Raw genomic sequence first — 8,542 nt, forward strand, 5'->3', positions numbered from 1 at the left:
AAGTTTGCAGTAAGACACAGACTGCTACACCCGACAAGGCTGTAGGGCTGAGCTAGTTCTTTAAGTGAAGGGTGTACTTGCCTTCGCTGCTTATTTCCCATATCTTAGATCTCTTTTCCTCATTGCCAGAGTCATCAGATGAGTCAATTACCAGATAGCTAAGTGACGGGTGGAAAAAAACAAAAGAGAAATATAAGCACAATATTCTCTTCATAGGATGTTCCATCTTCTCTTAAACATGATCATTTGTTATGTTTTAGACTGTTTCTATACTTCATTGCTTCCCTTCATTGGAACTACTCAATCTTGCAATTATTCCTGATTTTCCATCTTTCTAAGCACCTTTCTCCCTCTAGGTCATATACTATGTGAATTGACTCTGTTGGAGTGCATGTGCTCAGTTTTGGTTCAAGGGGAAAAACTACTGAAGGAAATACCTACTTGACTCTCATTCTTCATCAGCTTTGAGATGCATTTGTATGAGAAGAGTGGAAAGCCACAGGGAGAGGTTCCCACTCTTTGTCCTAGGCTGTTCTGGAATTCACAGCAATTCTCCTGCCTCAGCCTCCCAAGGACTAGGATTATAAGCATGAACCACCACGCCCAGTATGATATACTTAAAAAAACTATTACCATTGTGTCTGTCTATGTGTATGCACACCTACACCATGACACACAGGTGGAGTCAGAGAGCAATTTTGTGGAGTCAGTTTTCTCCTTTCACCTTTATGTGGGTTCTGGGGATCGAACAGTGGTCACCAGGCTTGTGTGGCAGTCACCTTAACCCACTGAGCCATCTTGATAACCATGATATACTTTTATGATGAAAGAAAAATATTAAATGCTTGTTACAAGACTTTCTTGTGCCTGTTATAGACACCAAGGCTAATATACTTCCTACCATGAATGTTCTCTACTTTTAAGCTGCCAAACTGATGGATCTTTGCTATCCTATTAACTACTCCAGCCTTAAGATTGTCTTTCTTCTGAGACTGTCTCTAGGATGGCTCAGCAGAGGACCTGGGTTTGGTTCCCAGAACCCACTGTCTATTACTCCAGTTCCAGGGGGTCTGATGCTCTCTTCTGGCCTCTGTGGGCATCAAGTATGCATGTTGCACATGTACGTACATACACATAAAAGTGAGTCTTTCCTCTATTGATTTCCAGCACATGTCCTCATCCTGTTTCCATCCATCCCTCACTCACTTCTTTTCTCCCACCTCACTGGGCTAGATCACTGAAGGCTCTAAATACTAGGCCAAACAGCTTAATTTTTATACCAAAAGCTATTTGAACTGGTCATCAATATGATCACAGCATGCTCAGGAAATTCACCTGGAAATGTTCTACAGACTTGCCTCAGAGGAACGTAAGATCAGACAAAATGTCTATGTCTTTCTACTAGTGAAGACTAGAAATTAAGACATGGTTCAAAGACATTTTGAAAAAAAAAAAACCATTTGAGCAAGGTGGTGCATGCCTATAAGCCTAGCACTCAAGAGGCAGAGGCAAGAGGACGCCACAAGCTCAAGGCCAACCTGGTCTATACAGTGAGTTCCATGCCAGCCCGGGGTACCTGGTAAGACCCTACCTCAAAAAGCCAAAAGTAAATAAATAAATAAAAATAGCAGCTGAACAATTAGATAATGGCCCAGGATAGAAATAGGATATTCGTTTTGGGTTTTTTTTTTTTTTTGATCTTTTTGAAACAGGGTCTCCCTGTAGCTCCAACTGGCCCAGAACTTAGTATGTAGACCAGGCTGGCCTCAATCTCACAGAGATCCACCTGCCTCTGCCTCCAAGTACTTGGATTAAAGGTGTCCACCATCACACCTGACTAGGAATCAAATATTTTTAAGCTAATTATGAAGTCAAACTACCATTATGGTTGTGGCCGGTACTGCAGAGTGTTCACAGAGGAAAATGTTATGTTTACTCTTAAATCTTCTTACCCAGAGCTTCCTTTTAAAAACAAGTTTCAACAATTCTCCTACTTACCTGGATTTTCTCTTCTTTTCTGGCTTTGGGTTTTTATCTAAATCAGAGACAAAGAGAGAGCAATAGGAAGCACGATACAATCTAGTAGCCCGTATCTTTGACTCCTGAAAACCAGTTTATAAATTTGAGCTAGTAAAATTTACATTTTCCTAAGACTGGGTATGTAGGACAGAAGTAGAGCACTTGTCTTAACACACCCTGAGTTCTATCTCCAGCAATGAAAGAGACAGACAGGCAAAGGAAAAAGAAAAAGAAGGGAGACGAAAATATTACCTCCCACCAAAGATAAAGAGGAAATGAAAGACCCAGAAGCCAAAAAAGGAGAAAAAGGAATAAACCAGGAAGGAAACAAAATCTTTCCCTGCCCTTGACAGTAGAGAAATAAACTTCATTTTACCAATCTAGAGAGAGCACTAGAGGAGGCAAACTTAGGTACAGTTCAAATGTACCCAATCTCCTTTCAGCTATCTCTACAGACACTTAGCATGTGCACTGCTGTGGTAAGAGGACTCTATACTTACAGGACCCGGACTCTCCACTGACGCTTGAATCCACATCAAGAATGTAACTGAAAAATAAAACAGATTTTTTTTTAATTTTTAAGAGAATCTCTTAGTGGGTTACTTTCTCAACATCTTTAATGAGTGCTTTGCCTGCACGTATGCAAGTGCACCTGTGTCATGCATGCCCTCAGAGGCCAGAAGACGTTGGATCCTCTGAAACTGGAGTTACAAATGGCCGTTTGCCACCATATAGGTGCTGGAAACCGAACTGAGGTCCTCTGCAAGAGTACCCTGCTCTTAACTGCTAAGCCATCTCTTCAGCCATAGTAAAAAATTTATAAAGAACCAGCACCAAATTTTTAACTATGACCTCAGAAAAACTAGAAAACGGGGCTGGAGAGATGGCTCAGGGAATAATGTACTTGCTGTGCAAGCATGAGGACCTGAATTCGGAGCCCCAAGATCCTCAGAACCCATTAAAAGCCAGGTGTGGTGGCACACACTTGCAATCCCAGTGGGAGTTGGGGAGGAGGACAGAGACAGGTATATCTCAGGGGCTCACTGCCCAGCCAGCTTAGAGGCAATGGATAGTCCCGTGTTTAATGAGCGATCCTGCCTCAAAAATATGGTGGAGCAGCCAGGCATAACGGCACATGCCTACAAGTCCCAGAATTCCAGAGGCAGAGGCAGTCCATTTGAGGCCAGCCTGGACTCCATATCAAGCTCCAAGCCATCTGGGGATACATAGTGAGACCCTTTGTAAAAAAACAAAAAATCGTATGTATGTATAAACAAACACATGGTGGAATGCAATAGAAGAAACACAGTGTTGAACACTTACACTAACACACACACACACACACACACACACACACACAACCATTTTTTTAAAAATAGAAAAGAGGTAAGCATGTGAGGCTAGACTTCCACATTTTATTTGATATAATTCTAGATTATTTTTGCCACAAGCCATAGTCTTTTCAGGAGTCAGTTCTTTCCTTCTACCACATGGGTTCTGGGGATTAAATTCAGGTCATCAGCCTTAGCAGCAAATGCCTTTACCCACTGAGCCACCTCACTGACCCTGTTGGTCATTTTTATAACTCAATAAACATGTTATGGGGCTGTGCCTAAGCACAGTGGTATAATGTACTTGCCTAGCTTGTGTGAAGCCTTCCAGTAATGCAAAAAATATAAACATGTTATAATTAAATATGAGTATATTTGTGATTCATTCATTCACTGATCCAACATTTAAGTATTCAGCATCTATTCTTGGTACTAGGGCTAAAAATGAATAAGATATCTAAGGATCTCACTGTCCAGTGGCAAAGACAGGAAAGTAAATAGATGATTTTCATGAGTCTTACTCCAGCATAACTAGAACTAGAAAATACTTTTAGTGTGCTAGGTATCAGATCAAGGACTTTCAGGGGCAGCCGAAGCAACATAGCAAGATTTCATCTCCATCTCCAAAAAAAAGGGCTACCCCAGCTGGGCTTATATACTAACTACCCAGGAAGCTGAGACAGAATGATCAAAAGACCAATGGTTGAGAGCACTTGCTGCTCTTGCAGAGGACTAGAGTTCAATTCCTAGTACCCACACTGGGTGGCTCACAACCTCCTGTAAGTCCAACTCCAGGGGATCCAATGTCCTCTTCTGGCATCTGAAGGCACCTACACACATACACAAAGACACATAAATGAAAAAAAATCTTTAAAAAGTTGCAAGCCAGGCTGGTGGTAAATGTCTTTAATCCCAGCACTCAGGAGGCAGAGACAGGTGAATCTCTCTGAGATTAAGGCCAGCGTGGTCTACACAGCAAGTATCAGGCCAACTGGGGCTAAAGGGAGAGCCTGTCTCAGAAAGACAAAACAAAAAAGTCCAAGGATAGCCTAAAAACTCAGCCAGGCACTATACTAGTTAACCCCCACCCCCACCCCCACACACAAAAAGAACCCAGGCATGGTGGCACACACTAGGGAGGGGGAGGCAGTAGGATCATGAGTTCAAGGGCCAACCTGAGTTCTTGTCTTAAAAAGAAGCATGTGTGCTATAACTTCACTTACGCACTTAAATATATTTTTAAAGAAATTAAGACATGCATGGCATGGTGGTGCACATCTTTAGTCCCAGTACTTAGGAGGCAAAGGCAGGCAGATCTCTGTGAATTCAAGGCCAGCCTGGTCTACATAGTGAGTTCAGGCCAGCTGGGGCTATAGGAAGACCCTGTCTCAAAAAGACCGAAAAACAAAACAAAAAAAAAAGTAAGATGCTGGAGCAATGGCTCAGCAGTTAAGAGCACTTACTGCTCTTGCACAGGACCTGAGATTGGTTTCCAGTAGCCCCAGTGGGTTGCTCAACTGTCTCTTAACTCCAGTTCCAGGGGGCCTGATGCCCTCTTCTAGACTCTGCAGGCATCTGCACATAAGTATCCACAGATACACACATATACAGTTAATTACAAAAACTTTTTTTTTTAAGTTTTTTTGAGACAGAATCTTCCTGTAGCTCCAGCTGGCCTGGAACTCACTATGTACACCAGGCTAGCCTAAACAAAAAAAATTTTTTTTAATTAATAAGGCCTAGTGTGGTGGCATCATCACAGAACTTGGGAGCAGGGAGACCCTGTCTCAAAAAATAATTAAAAATAATACTGATTTTTAAGTGGAAGAAAAAGCCATATTATTGAAATTACTGTTAAAAAGATGCAGGCATTTGCCAGGCGTGGTGGCGTATGCCTTTAATCCCAGCACTCAGCAGGCAGAGGCAGGTGGAGCTCTGTGAGTTCAAGGCCAGCCTGGTCTACATAGTGAGTTCCAGGACAGCGGGGGCTACAGGGGACCCCTGTCCAAAAAAAAAAAAAAAAAAAAAAAAAAAAAAAAAAAAAAAAAAAAAGGTGCAGGCATTTAATACAAGGGGTGGTTCATGCCTTTAATTCCAGCATTCAGGAGGCAGAGGCAGGCAGATCTCTGTGAGTTCCAGGCTAGCCTGGTCTACAGAGCGAGTTCCACATCACCTGGGGCTACAGCGAGACCTTGTCTCAAACATCTATGGATCATTTTTATTTTTTATTTATTTACTTATTTATTTTTTTGTCTTTTTGAGACAGGGTCTCTCTGTAGCCCTAGCTGCCTGGAACTCACTATGTAGACCAGGCTGGCCTTGAACTCTCAGATATCCGCCTGCCCCTGCCTGCTGAGTGCTGGGATTAAAGGCGTGCACCATCATGCCTAACTTCATTTTTATTTTTTTACTGAGCGCTAACTTCTAACAATCCTTTGCCTACTACTTGTTTGCCTTTTTATAATTCTTTTTTGTTTTTTGAGTTAGGGTCTCATGTAGCCCAGGCTAGCTTCCATATAGCTATACAGAGGAGGCTGGCTTTGAACTCCTGACCCTCCTACTTCTATCTCCCAAATCTTGGGGTTACAGGCATGAACCACCACGCGCAGCCCTCTCAAAAAAAAAATATTGATTTGTAGTTGGGTATGGTGGTGCACATTTGTAATCCCAGCACTCAAGAGTCAGAGACAGGAGGATCCCAGAGAGTTTGAGCACAGCCTAAGACTATAGTGAGTTCCAGGCCAGCCTGGGCTATAGCATGAGACTCTTAAAAACAAATAAATACACAGGGGCTGGAGAGATGGCTCAGCGGTTAAGACCACTGACTGTTCTTGCAGAGGACCTGGGTTTGATTCCCAGCACCCACATGGCGGCTACGAACCATCCTTAACTCCAGTTCCAGGGGAATCCAAAGCCCTCTTCTGACCTCCACGGCATTGCACCACATGGGTGCACTCACATACATGCATGCAATAAATACACTCGAATAAATAAATAAATAAATAAATAAATAAACAAAATCCCGGGGCTGAAGAGATAGCTAAATGGTTATGAGCACTGGCTGCTCTTGCAGAAAACCTGGCTTCAGCTGCCAGCACCCACATGGTAGCTAATAATAGTCCTTAACTCCAGTTCCTAGGGGCTTCAACACCTTCTTCTAGCCTCCGTGGGTATTGTATGCATGGATGCACATACATACATGGAAGGGAAACAGTCATATACATAGATTAAAATAAATAGGGGCTGGAGAGATGGCTCAGCGGTTAAGAGCACTGGCTACTCTTGCAAAGGACTGGGGTTTGGTTCCCAACACCCACATGGCAGCTAACCACCATCTATAACTCCAGCTCCAGGGGATCTGACGCCCTCTGACCTCTGTAGGCATGGCACGACATGGGTACACTTACATACATGCAGGCAGTATACTCATACACATAAAAAAATAAGTAAAATTAATTTTTAAAACTTATAAAAAAAGCCAAATTATTGATTTGTATAAGTTCTTTGTAGATTAAGGAAAATAGCCTAAGATATATTATAGATAATATATATACAAAATGTAAACTTCACCTGTCTTAAAAATTTTTTTTTCTTGACAGGCATGGTGGCACACGTGTTTAATTCCAGCACTCAGAAGGCAGAGGCAGGCAGATCTCTGTGAGATCAAGGCCAGTCTAGTCTACATAGCGAGTTCTAGGTCAGCTGAGGTTACAGGGAGACCCTGTCTCAAAAAGAGAAAGTATTTTTTGAGGCAGGGTCTCACACTGCGGCTCAGGATGACTTGGAACTCACTATTTAGGCCAGGTTGGCATCAACCACTTGATAAGCCTCCCCAGTACTTTCTGTGGTCCACTATATTTAAATCAGTGCTGCTCTACTTGAGCAAGGATAAATTACCAGGGGTTATACCACTGAGGACTATCTCCTCCCCCCAAAATTCCAACTTTTTTTTTGGTTGTTTTGTTTTTTCAGTATTAGGGATTGAACATAGGGCTCTGAACATAGTCCAGTTTTTTTTTCTTTCAAACTGGTTTATCCATTATTCTCAAACTGTCTGCTATTTTCCCTCACTCATTTCGAATATCATTTTTTAATCATAAACTAATTTCTTCTTTTTATCTATTTCCTGACCCTCAGGTCTAAGATGGTCTGTAGCTTCTTCCAAATTTTACACTTGCCTGTGACAGAGAGAAATATTGCAGTGTTTCGAATGAGAGGAAACTCTGAAGAGACAGACTGCTATTTTAAATACCTCCTGTAATCACAGTGAAAAATATTTATCTGGGTCTTTCTGGAGGGCAGCGCTACCAACATCAGCATGGAAGTTATACCACAGCAGGCAAGAATTTCACCAGAATAACTTTTTAGAAATTATTCACACTTTCTGGCTACAACAGAGATGTTGTTTAGGAGGTTGGAATGCTAAATCCTAAAATTCTTCTTTCTTTACCATTTTTATTTTAAGATTAACCAAGATAGAGACTGGTGAGATGGCTCAGCAGGTAGAGGCACTTGTCATCAAACCCAATGGCCTGAATTTGATCCTCAAGATCCACATGGCGGAAGGAGAGAACCAGCTCCCACCAGCTGTCCTCTCACATCTGCATGCACACGCATACACACACACACGCACGCACACACACACACACAAATAAATAAATGTAACTTAAATTTTAAAAAATATTAATGTAGCCAGGCGTGGTGGCGCACACCTGTAGTCCCAGCACTTGGGAGGCAGAGGCAGGCAGATCTCTGAGTTCGAGGCCAACCTGGTCTACACAGTGAGTTACAAGTCGGCTGGGGCTACAGGAAGACCCTGTCTCAGAAAGACCAAAAGAAAAAAAAAAAGAAAATATTAATGTAGGTAACAGGAAATGGTGTTTCAAACCTGCAATCCCTGTACTCAGTAGGTAAAGGCAGGAGGAGCTCAAGTTCAAGGCCAGCTTGGACTACACAATAAATTCCAGGCCAGCTTGGGCTACAGAGCAAGACTTTGCCTCAGAGGAAAAAAAAAACAAATTTAATCAAGTTATATACCCGGCAGATGCCAAATATAATATAAACTAAAAAAAGTTCTTTTACCAAGAGGGTTAAGGCTAAACTAATTGAAAATAGAACTTTAAAAAATCTCACCAATCCTCATCCACAGTGGACACGCGACTAGATTGGCCACCCTCTTCTTCGGACTTGTC

At 42.2% G+C, this 8,542-nt stretch overlaps 1 long non-coding RNA gene across 1 annotated transcript; it reads right to left on the reverse strand.

The window, feature by feature from the left end:
- Window positions 1-83: 83 nt before the first annotated feature.
- Window positions 84-8,542, reverse strand: LOC115068027. Its single transcript, XR_003847394.1, has 4 exons — window positions 8,484-8,542; window positions 2,520-2,566; window positions 1,999-2,035; window positions 84-158 (listed from the first exon to the last, which is right to left on the reverse strand). It is a non-coding gene; the product is annotated as an uncharacterized LOC115068027 (long non-coding RNA).

The sequence above is a fragment of the Nannospalax galili genome, unplaced genomic scaffold, assembly GCF_000622305.1.
Source record: "Nannospalax galili isolate Female #2095 unplaced genomic scaffold, S.galili_v1.0 scaffold747, whole genome shotgun sequence".
Lineage (NCBI taxonomy): Eukaryota > Metazoa > Chordata > Mammalia > Rodentia > Spalacidae > Nannospalax > Nannospalax galili.